The 12728-nt window shown below is 34.7% G+C and overlaps 1 protein-coding gene and 1 pseudogene across 3 annotated transcripts in view; one reads left to right on the plus strand and one right to left on the minus strand.

Annotated features, from left to right (window-relative positions):
- Positions 1-12728, minus strand: part of LOC148758918 (uncharacterized) — a 933397-nt gene that overhangs the window by 460631 nt on the left and 460038 nt on the right. The gene's annotated exons all lie outside the window — the stretch shown is intronic.
- Positions 11688-12214, plus strand: LOC109457149 (translation machinery-associated protein 7 pseudogene; annotated as a pseudogene).

The following is a 12728-nucleotide window of genomic DNA, read 5'->3' on the forward strand; positions in this document are numbered from 1 at the left end:
ATAAACTGATAATGAGTATCTTAAAAAACAAAACACAACAAACAAACAAACAAAACTACAGCACCATACAAAGTGGTGAAGTAGTAGAAGCATTCCCTTTAAAATCAGGAAAAATAGTAGAATGCTCACTATCATCACTTCTTTTCAATATTGTACTATGAGTGTTGCTCAGTACGGGGCACAGTAAAAAGAAACAAGAGTCTAAGAAATGTAAAGAAAGGAATCACATTGTTCCTCCCTGTAGGTATCATTATTTTCTATATAGACCAATCAAAAAAATACAAATTATTAGAAGCAACAAGATTGTGGACATAAAATCAAATATAAAAATTAATAGCATTTCTATACACAAGCAATAGATGGTTATATGATGCAATTTTTAAAATATACCATTTAAAACATCAATAAAAGTACTTGTAAATATAAAAGCACTTGTAATGGATAAAAGACACACATGACTTTTATGGGGCAACATGAAACTTTACTGAAAAATATTGATAAACAGAGAGATCCAAGATGGTGGAGTAGATAAACACTGTTCCTGCAGCTTCCGTGAACACATTAAAATTACAACTAAATTACAGAACAATCAACCTGGAGAACCACCTGAAGTCTAGCCAAACAGAAGTCCTGTAACTAAAAATATAAAGAAGAAGCCATGTCAAGACTGGTAGGAGGGGTGGAGACACAGAACAGGCCCCAAACCTCCCCAGCCTGGAGTACTGGTGCCAGGAATAGGAGCCCCCACAACACCTGGCTGTAAAAAACAGTGGGAATTCCTACCATTTGAGTGGGATGGACAGCTGTGGGGAACTCAGATGTTCTCTTAAATGGCCTGTGCACACTCACTCACTTGGAGGCACTCACCTTGGACTCCAGCAGAGGGGATGGTGATTTGGAGGCCTCGGAGACATATGGGGGGCAGACTGAGGTGTGTGCCTTCGGGGGAGGACTGAAGGATAGTCAGCATTTTCCCAGTGGGGGTTCTTCCTCTCATGCAGCCAGCAGGTGGGCAACATCTTTCCTATGTTGAGCCCACCCCCCCATGGCCAAATATGAATCTGATTGGTCTGGTGAGCTCCGCAGCTCCACCCTGCTGACTCAGCTGGGACCCAGCTCCACCCAACTCGCGCATTGCTGGAAGCACTTTCTCTGAGAACAGTCAGCCCCTCCTACATTTCACTCTTTCTTGGAAAACTATCAGAGTCCATAGGCCCCAGGCGGGGTGGTGACTGGCCTCGGTGTGTCCTGAGACTTTTGCTGAGCTGCTCCAGGCTCAACACTGACACCAAACCAGAGTCTACATTAACCTAGTGACCACAACTCTTCCCACTCTAGTGACTCCCTGGGACCCTGCCTCACCCAACTTGCTTACTGCACAAGGCTCTATCGCTCACTGAACCTTAAGGGATCCGACAGCAGGCATCTGGGTGTTCTGGCTTTTTGCAAAGTTACTGCAGGCCTGGTACTGATGGCAGCCATCCTCAGTTCTCAGCATGACCTCTCCCATGAGACTCTAGATTTAGCAAAAGCAGTGTGTGTCATTTGATTTGAAGTGGGTCTCTTGTAGGCAGAATATGTATGAGTCTCGTTTTCTTATCCATTCAGCCACCCTATGTCTGTGATTAAAGCATTTAACTCATTTACATTTAAAGTGATTATTGATAGGTGTGTAGGTATTGTCATTGTATTATTCATATTTTTTATCCTTTTCCCCCTCTTCTTAAAAAAGAAGCTGTCCTTCGGTAGCTGAATGGATAAACAGTGATACATCCAGAAAATGAAATATTATTCAGTGCTGAAAAATTGAAATTAAAATAAGAGAGCTATCAAGTCATGAAAAGATGTGAAAGAACCTTAAATACATATCACTAAGTGAAAGAAATCAATCTGAAAAGGCTACATACTGTATCATTTCAACTACATGACATTCTTAAAAATGGTAAAATTATAAAGAAGGTAAAAGATCAGTGGTTGTCGGGGATGGGTGGGGTGGGAGGGTGGTGAGAGTGGTGGAGAGATGAATAGGCCGAGCACACAGGATTTTCAGGGTAGTGAAATACTCAATGTGATATTATGGAGATGGATGGATGTCATTATACATTTGTCCAATCCCATAAAATGTTCACCACCAAGAGTGAATGCTGAGGTAAACTTTGGACTGTGGGTGACTATGATGTGTCAGTGTAGGATTATCCTTGGTAAAAATGTATCATGTTTCCCCAAAACTAAGACCTAGCTGGACCATCAGCTCTAATGCATTCTTTGGAGCAAAAATTAATATAAGACCTGGTATTATGTTATATTATATTATATTATGTTATATTATATTATGTTATAATATACTATAAAGACCTGGTCTTATATAAGACCTCATATTATATTATATTATATTATATTATATTATATTATATTATATTACATTATATTATATTAGACCCGGTCTTATTTTAATATAAGGAGAAGCCATGGTTAACTTCTTTTATTGGTTAACTTCTAAGGAGGTAAAAGATTATTACTCTCAAGATCTGTGTGTTATGTAGCCTGCTGGATTAAACACCTTTCTATTCCACTTATATTAAAATAAGACTGGTTCTTATATTAATTTTTGCTCCAAAAGATGCATTAGAGCTGGTGGTCTGGTTGGGTCTTATTTTCGGGAAAATAGGGTATCATTCTCTGAATGATGTTGATAATGGGTAAGGTTATGCATGTGTGGGGATAGGGAATTATGGCAAATATCTGTACCTTCCTTGCAATTTGACTGTGAACCTAAAACAGCTCTTAAAAAATAATATCTTTTGGGCAGCCAGATGGCTCAGCTGGTTAGAGTGCAAGCTCTGAACAACAGGGTTGCCGGTTCGATTCCCATATGGGCCAGTTAGCTGCACGCTCCACAACTAGACTGAAGACAATGAGCTGCCACTGAGCTTCCGGAGGGGCAGCTGGATGGCTCAATTGGTTAGAGCACAGGCTTTCAACAACAAGATTGCGGGATCAAATGGCAACTGGACTTGGAGCTGAGCTGCGCCCTCCACAACTAAATTGAAGGACTTGGAGCAGATGGGCCCTGGAGAAACACACTGTTGCCCAACATTCCCCCATAAAATTAAAATAATAATGGTAATATATTTTTAAATCATAATTAAATATGTAATACTCTTTACTATAAATTCCATAGAGCAATTGATTCTTGTAAATGCTTTCATCAATTTGTTGTTGTTGTTGCCAAACTCTTGTATCTATAGTCAATCTATGTGTGATTGCAACTGATGGATAAGAGTAGTTCAAACATGAATACTGGTTATTTTTGTTTACTTAAAAAATAAAACAAAATGAAATTCTGCAGATACCTGTAGGCACTTCACTCATTTGTCAATGACATGACTTCTTTGATTAGATCATCATTTTTAAGTACTAGAAGAATATTTCTTCACTTTTGTGCTCTTAACAACGTAACAGCTACCAATCTAAACATTTTTCAGTTTAATGTGCCTTATCAATATTTTTTTGCTTCACTTTATTAAGTCTAGACAATAAAAAACAATAAAGCAAGCCCTGATGTATAAGGTTTGCTGATTTATGTGCTGTAAATACTATTTCCACGGCCGATTTAAAGCTATCAACATGATGCTACTGAACAGGGAAAGATGTGCAGGACCACATTTGTAATATTTCCACCCTACAGATACAACAGTAATAAATTACCTCAAGCGCATAGATAATTGAAAATCTAGAGAAATAATTAGAAAGAAGTGAGTTTTGAATTTTTATTACCTTTGTTCTTTATATAATTTAATTGTATGCTTATGTAACGTAGCTCTTAAAAGGCTGTGTTTAACAACTGGCTTGCAAACTTCCTAAAATGATAACATTTGGCTCTCATGAGCCAGTACAAGCCAGCTCCAGCACAACACTGAATTAAATGAACAACTCTTACTAGATGCAAGACCTTCTAGGAAGCCCTTGACCACTTGGCTCACACAGGGCAAGTAACCATTTCTTCACTGATCAAACTAGATTGGAGACTTTTCCTTTGCAAACTATGACCAGTCTTAGGAAAAAGACCTAAAAATACCGATTATCTTACCAAACAGCCTATCTAGATCATTCCATTCGAAGCTCACAGCCAAAAAAAAAGCCTTTCACAAGTTCGAGCTTCTGGTCAGCTTAGTTCTCTTAAATGTAAGCAGACAACCAAGAAGGAGCAGACCATGAGAAGTGCAGCTCAAATGAAAGATCAATCAAAACATGAGAAGAAAGAAAGTGGGAGGAAACGTAACTCTTCAGGATTATGAAAATGTCCAAAAAAACTCTCAATCAAACCTTACACTATCATTTGTAATGAGAAATAAGAGATGACATGACAACTATGAAGAATTGGATATTATTGAATGTACATCATGGTGACTATAGTTAACAGTACTGATTACCTATTTGAGAGTATCTAAGAGAGTAGATCTTAAAAGTTCTCATCACAAGGAAAAAGATTTTGTAACTGTGTAATGATGGACGTTCACTAGACTTATTGTGATAATCATTTCACAATATATACAAATGTCACATCACTATGTTGTACACTTGAAACTAATGTTATATGTCAATTATATCTCAATATTAAAATGAGAGGATATTATAAGAAAGGGACATTCAGAAAACAAAATTAAACTCAGAAATTCAACACTGATAGAAATGTGAACAAAAGTTATAAGGAATTTACTAGAAAGAGAAAATAGAGCAAATGGCAAAGAAAGATAAAAGGTAATGAATGTGTTTATGGCCTTGATGGTAGCAATGGTTTCATAGAAGTATATATGTATCTCCAAATATATCAAATTATATCCGTTAAATATGTATAGCATTTACATGTCAATTATACCACAAATAAAGTGTTGTTGTTTTTTAAGGTGAAGATATGAAAATTAGAAGATCAGTCCAAAAGTTTCAATATCCAAATAATCCAGAAGAAGTCATTAGAGAAAACAGAAGTATAGATAAAATATATTTAGGAAATTTTCCTGAAAATAAAATATAGTGTATTTTAAATATAAAGAGCTCTAAGTGTCCTCAGCACAATTTACACATTTATTAAGTTTTAGAGCAATAGGGAAATTAGAAATACATTTTCAGAAAGAAAAATAAAGTACATAATTTGACAGGGTCAATTATCATACCAGCTGTAGACCTAACAAAAACACTTGAAACTATAAGACAATAGAAAAGTAGCTTTAAAAATCTGAAGGAATACTATATAACCCTCCGCCCTCAATTTTCTATCCAACCAAGTCTATCCAGCCAACCTATCAATCAAGTGTCATTGTCCTGTGTTTGAATGTTTGAAATTTTTCCTTCCCATATTTTCCCCTCCCCTCAGGAAGCTAATGTTTGATTTACATCATCAACATGAGGGAACAAGAAGGAAAATAAGAGGCCATACTAGAAACAAAATATCTATTACAGGGGGAAAGCAAAAGGATTCCCCAGATTAAAGGAAAAGATTACTTCCAGGATGATAGACATGCACCAGCATAGGAAGCAACTACTGCCAGATTAAAGCAGGTCAGATGTCTGTGGGTGGGGAGGGGTGGCATTTTTTCAGGTACTATGTTTCCCTGAAAATAAGACCTAGCCAGACTATCAGCTTTAATGCGTCTTTTGGAGCAAAAATTAATATAAGACCCAGTATTATATTATATCATATTATATTATATTACGTTATGTTACATTACGTTACGTTACATTATATTACATTATATTATATAGATCAGGTCTTATATTAATTTTTGCTTCAAAAGACCCTTTAGAGCTGATTGTCCGGCAAGGTCTTATTTTCAGGGAAACATGGTAGATGAAATGCATAGCACAACTAATCTGTCTGAATATTTCAGGGGAAATTTAGGCAATTTTCTAAGGGTTTGTTTGAATTAATGATACACAGAAAATCAAGCAAGCAAATTTTTATTGTTTTAAATGGTGCAAAAGTAAACAATACTCAACTATGATAGCATTGACATACTCATAAGAATGCAAATATTATCATTATATTAGGAGAATGGAAATGGGAAGGATGAAAGAATGTGGTGGGGTGGAATCACAGAGAAGAATTATTTCCTCTAATGTGAAGTGAATAGATGACATTTAAAACTAAACAACCAAAAAGTAGCAGTGTTATTTAACACATTATTTAGAGCCATGGAAGTAAATAACAAGAATAACTGAAAGAAACGAGAGTGGATTTTCTTAAGTTAATACAAATTTTACTGCAATAGTAATTAAAATTGCAACAATTTTTGTTAGATGATAGGAAGAGATGGCTGACAAGATGATTTAAAGCTGTAAAATAATGCTTAGAGTCATAAAAATATTTGGACATAAGAGGAATTAAATGTACTTGCACACCAGAGAGTAAAACATTTAGTCATTTTTCAGTAACTTATATGTTATGGTGCTCTCACCAAATTTTTCTGAACAGTGACAGTGAATAAAAAGATCAATAGTATACCTTAAACCTTAACAGTTAATTGAGGTATACTGTGAAGAAATACAACAGAGTCACTGTAGTCAAGCTGCCAAATTACTAAAATTAAGTAGGTTGAGGTATGAGGAAACAATTTTATTCTTGTTTTTACTAACCTAGGGAATTTAAAATTTTTAACTTTCCAGTCTTGTGTCAATGCCTAGATATATACCAGACCCTCAGCTAACCCTTTGATTATTCCCTGAAGGACTAAGAAAAGAACGTTCCTGTATCCAGACCAAGTGACATCCATTATTCAGAGCATCAGTCCTCTAGAGGATTATAGTCTCAGAACAATCCAGAGGCTAAAAGTGCAAAAATGACTCTTCTCAAGAATGTACTTTTTACTTTAAGAACCCTCAGATTCTTTTCCTTCTTCAGAACACTCTGGGTATTGCCTAGTTGTGTTTCTGGTTTGCAAACCTAAGACCTTTAAATAAATCTTTATCATTTATTTCTAACCAAAGCCTCCTGATTCATTACACTCAGTTAACACAATAATATAGGATGAAGATAGTTTGTATTAGTGGTGAAATGTAAACTCACACAATAAATGTGTCTGGGATAGTTACTTGAAGGGGAAAAAAATAAGTGCAATATGTAACTGATACAACATATTAAGAGATTAACTTTAAAAAATAAAACCATAAAATATTTAGCATAAAATGTAATTCCATATTTATTCATCAGTTGGGAAAGATATTTCTAGGTATAATATAAAGGAAGGAAACCAGAAAATACTAATAATTTTAACTAAATAACAAATAAAAGATTATATATCTAAAAATGTCCTGAATACAATAACTTCTTCTACAAACTTGAAATTTTGCAATACTCAGAAAATACTAGTACACAGTTTATTTAAAATATATGTAGTGTGAAGGTGACACTGATTAGATTGTAATAATTTCCCCAATATCTATTTAATAAAAATAATTCCACTCCTATCATCCAAAGGCCTGAGAATCTAAAATATATAAATTCTGAATTTTGTTCAGACCTGTTAGAACATCATCTTAGATTAGTACTGCAATGACTACATCTAATACATAAGCACAGTAACTAAATTTTCATCAATAAATACAGCATATTTCCTTGCCCTAGTTTTTATTCTGTATATGAAAGTGTATTTGCATGTAATAACTATCAAAAATCTCCTGTGTGTGTGTTAAAATATACATGACGTAAAATAAACCATTCTAATCATTTTTAAGTGTACAATTCAGTGGCACTAATTATACCCTCAATTTTGTACAGCCATCACTGATCCACCTCCAGAACTCTTTTACCATTCCAAACAGAAACCCCGTAACCACTAAACAATAATTCCTTACGTTTTCTTCCTCCAGCCCCTGATAATCTCTAATCTACTTTCTAACTCTTTTAATTTGCGTATTCTAGGTACTGCACATAAATGGAATCATAAAATATTTGTCCTTCTTTGTCTGGCTTATTTCACTTAGCATAATGTCTAAGTTTCATTGATGTTACAGCAGGTATTGGAATTTCATTTCTTTTTAAAATGGAATAATAGTCCATTGTATATATATACCGTATTTCATTTATCCTTTTTATTTATTGGTAGACACTTGGGTTGTTTTCTCTTAATACTGTATCTTAAAGCAGCTTCGTAACTAATTTAGTTCCATAGTTATTTTAATTGTATGTTTGAAATTTTTAATATTTTGTACCCTGCTGCTACAGTGAGCATATTAATGATTTTAACCTCTTGAGTTTATCAAAAGTATAAATATTTATATTAACCTTTACTTGCCAAAGAAAGTATCAGTTAAGCTTCCTGAATATAAATTTTATATTTAGGAAACTTTGTTTATGTGGAGATGCAAATTCAAAAATTTGAAGCAACAAAAATTATTTTGCATTATATAATTATATCATTTGGAATATAAACTTTAAAATGAAGGGTCACAAAATATTTTTAAAATAAAATATTATTCTTATAGACAGAAATATCATGTGAGCATATAAAATGACAAAGAACTATTTATTCTCATATTACATGAAGAATCACAACTAGCAAAAAAAGAAAAAAAATGATACTTAAACATGCCAAGCTAAATTTTTGTTTGCCTTGCAATAGAAAGAATTTGATATGTTACAACTGGAGTCCTGATTTATTTCCTATTAAAAGATTTTTGCAATCACAGTGCTAAATGTACCAAAAGACTAAAATGGAATGTAAATATGCAATTGTCATTCAAATTAATGAAGTAATTTAAGTTAAAATTATATTTATTGCATATGGAGATTTTGCTTAAAAATATGGGCTGAGAGGAGTGGGGATACAAAACAGAATTAAACCCTGCTTCTTGAATTAAGTACTCTGGTCATACTTTTTTCTAATTGCGTTTATGAAAAGTGACTTCAATTCTTATTAAAAGGTTTTCTTTTTCTTTTTATCTTACTAAAACTAAAAGTCATTAGAACTTTAGTTCCCAGTAATTTATTTACACAAATAGATTGATGTAAATATTTAGTAAGTATTTTATCAAGCAATACAAAATTATGCTTTTTCTTTGACCTCATCAGCACCTCCAGTTTCTCAATTCTTTAAATCCCTAAATGTCTTCTTATCTGTCAGCAATGGCCTATTTTATCATCCCTTCCTACCAAGATCTATGGGTCAGTCTATTATTTGAGCCATTCTCTTAATACTGCTGTCAACCGAAAAAAAAGGGGGGTAGGGGTGGGTTTAAGCTGTAATAAGGAATAAAAAGCAGTTATTTGAGCTAAAGGATTGCAATCTGAGAGATACAGATTCAGGTAGCATCTCCAACTGTGCTCTGGGAAGACAAAAGAAAGCTAGAGCTTACAAGGTCAAACACCACAAGTTTGTAGCAAAAGGAACTTTTCCTACTGGCTGTCTAGCATGGTGTCATGACAAGTTTAAAAAGGATTGGTGAAGTCCGGGTGGTGAAACTCTGAGATAAGCAAGTTACAGGATGTGCGTCTACAGCAAGCAAGAAAGTCCAAGGTCAAAATTTATTTAGGTTCTCTATGCAAATGAAGGATACTGGCTGATGAACCCGATTGGCTCCTTTCAAGATGAAGAGTACACATGCTCTCATTGTCATGGTGAAGAGGAAGTAAAGTTCAGGATGTGGTCTCACTGTTGGTTCAAAAGTTCAAAGGTAGGAGGAGCATAAGGTAACCTCTTCATGACCCCTCCCTGCTCCATTTCAGTTCCCATGACAAAAGTGACTCTACCCTGGCAATTTCCATTCACACTGACCTAGATTATCTTACCCATTGAATTTGTATCATATCTTGGAAATCTCCAAGTGGAAATTTGATCTAAAAATTATGGTAAATTCAAATTATAAAATATAATGAAGTTTTTTGTTGTTGTTTTTAAGTTACATATACATGTATTAACATTTTTCTGTTTTCCTGCCAGGATGAAACTGGAAATATTTTACTCTTAGAATTTATACACTTGAACAAAATGTTTCTCATTTTCCTGGTCTCAGCATACACTTTTAATCTTATGACTCAAATCTTTTTATTCAATTCTGGAAATGTTTCATCTCCAATGGTTTTTATTATTTCTTTCATGTGATGTCCTTTCTCTTTCTGGGATATCTAATCTATTTTGTGATATCGGATCTCATAATTGTTTTCTTGGGGGGGGGATTATTACTGCAATCCTGCTCTTGAATTAAATTTTCCTAGTCTTATCTCTTTCCATGACTTTGAGATAGTTTTTAAAATTTATTTATTTTCTAATTTGCCATGTTGTTCTTTATCTAGTCTTCTGGTTATTAACCTATTTTTTTGTTTTGTGATCACACTTTTCATCTAATGGAAATCTTTCTAAATGTCAAGATTGGTTTTTGTTTTGTTTTATATTTTCTTTTCTGCCCTCTGGCATGTGTCCTTCTATATTTAATCTCAATAAAAAAAATTTTTTTGGCATATGAAAATTTATTATTACTGTGTTTTCACCATCAAAACTTATGATCTCTGTCTTTCCTTCTTGCCTTTGTATAAGGCCAAAAGAGAGACATTGGCTACTTTGACAACCTTAAAGCAGACTCCAGGAATGTCACCACCTGCATGACCTTTACAACCAAATCCAGCAACAAGAACTTCATAAATAAAATTCAAACAACAATCATTGGGTGCAAAGGCTGTGATTTTGTTTTTTGCCATTCTTGGTCAGCTGGACCTGACACACTTCCTGATGACAGAATTTGGCTGTTTGGCTTCAACCCCTACTTTTTCCCACACAATTCCCTTTGCACGGATTGCCTCCAAAAATGTTGGTCTTCAGGGCTATGCCCAAATGGGCTTTCTTGTACTATTGATCATGTCTCTTCTGGCAGTCCAAAGACAGCAACACTTGGCCATCCTGTCGGCACCACAGGCACAAGCAAAAGAGCTTAACATAGTTTTTAATATGGATTCCCTCCCAAAATATGTTACCAGTTATTTGTAAAGGTATTGGTTTTCATTTTTTATATGTATTCTCTCTTTTTAATGTGTTTATTCTTTGAGTGTAGTGATTTCCGTCAGTTTCTTCATCCTGATCAAAGGTCATGTCTTTTTCCAAACTTTCGAGGGAAACTGTGTTCTCTCTGAGGACTTTACATGGCACTTTTTAAAGTGCTCAGCCCCAAATGAATGGGAAAGAGGAAAATAACCCTACCTTTGCCCTGTTATGTGTGTCAAAAGGAGACTGACAAAAAGACCTAAGTCAGGGTCATGTTTGAGTGATCTCTGAAATCTGTATGCATCCAAGGAGAATGAGTAGTGTCAATATTTGTTCCCCTCTGACATTTTAAATCCTATTCTTGCTACCTACTATGATGCTTTACAATCCAATTTAAATGCCGCTATACTATGTTCCCTATAAATGTAAAATATGAGCATCCAAACTGATTTACACAACTAATAAATGAATATAGTGCCAAAGAGAAAAAGGGGGCACTCAAACATACATACAAAGTTAAATATCTCTATTCTATCCTCTCTATACTAACCCATCCATTCCTGTGTCAGAGAGAGCCCCTGTCATTGCTTTATTTTGGATTATTCTAGACTTGTTTTTTTCTATATCCTTTTCCTAATGTCTTTACAATTCACTTACATGCCATTGACTTCCAAATTTTTCCTCAGTCACACTCTTAAAAAGTGCATTACAGAAGGGACGGCAGGTGCCATGTCCAGCCGCGAAGGTGGCAAGAAGAAGCCCCTGAAGCAGCCCAAGAAGCAGGCCAAGCAGATGGACGAGGATGAGAAGGCATTCAAGCAAAAGCAAAAAGAGGAGCAAAAGAAACTCGAGGAGTTAAAAGCGAAGGCCGCGGGGGAGGGCCCCCTGGCCACAGGTGGAATTAAGAAATCTGGCAAAAAGTGAGCTGTTCCTTGTGCCTGGAGCAATGGTGATCCTTAATTCCATTCCAGTTTTAACATTTGGATTCCCTACCATAAGAGCTATTGCCACCTATAGCTAGAATGAAGTGTTGTTTTGGAGTCTGTTGTACATTTAAGAATAAACTTTTGTAAAAAATAATAATAATAATGCAGTGGCTCATCTGTTTAGTTCTTCTCACTCAGCCATTTCAACCTTAGCTGTGAGGTCAGAGGAAACCCAACCCAGAATCCTAAGTGTGTTCTTCAGTCTTTGTTCTATCCTGAATTCTGTACTGCCTGGAATTAAACCAACTCTTTTGAAAAAATAAAGCGCATTACACAGTGTAGAAACTCAATACATATTTATCAAATAGACTATACACACAGTACAATAACTAATATATATAATATAATATATAATATTTTAATATAAATTATATAAGTAATATCGTACTGCATGGAACGTTCTTCAAATTCATTTTCTACTTAGCAATATTTTGAAAATCATTTTGTTAGTATATATTGATCTTATCTTACTTGTTATACTTAGCTATGCATAGTCTCCCATAGTTCCTGTTGCTAGACACTGTGCGGCTCTTATGTTTTGCTATTACACCTGATTCTGCAGTGGCCATCCTTGTACATATGATCTTGCGCACATATGTTCTTATATCTGCATTTCTCCAGGGGAAATTCTGAGTGGTTAAATTGCTAGAAAAGAAAGTGATTTTCTATAGAAATTTTCATCTCATTATAATACAACCTTGTAACTTTAAAATTGTTGTGATGTATACCTGGGATTCTTAGGGCATAAAACCTCTACCCTTGAATAACTGCA

Source organism: Rhinolophus sinicus, chromosome 2, assembly GCF_057876585.1.
Source record: "Rhinolophus sinicus isolate RSI-liver-muscle chromosome 2, RSI-T2T, whole genome shotgun sequence".
NCBI classification, from domain to species: Eukaryota; Metazoa; Chordata; class Mammalia; order Chiroptera; family Rhinolophidae; genus Rhinolophus; species Rhinolophus sinicus.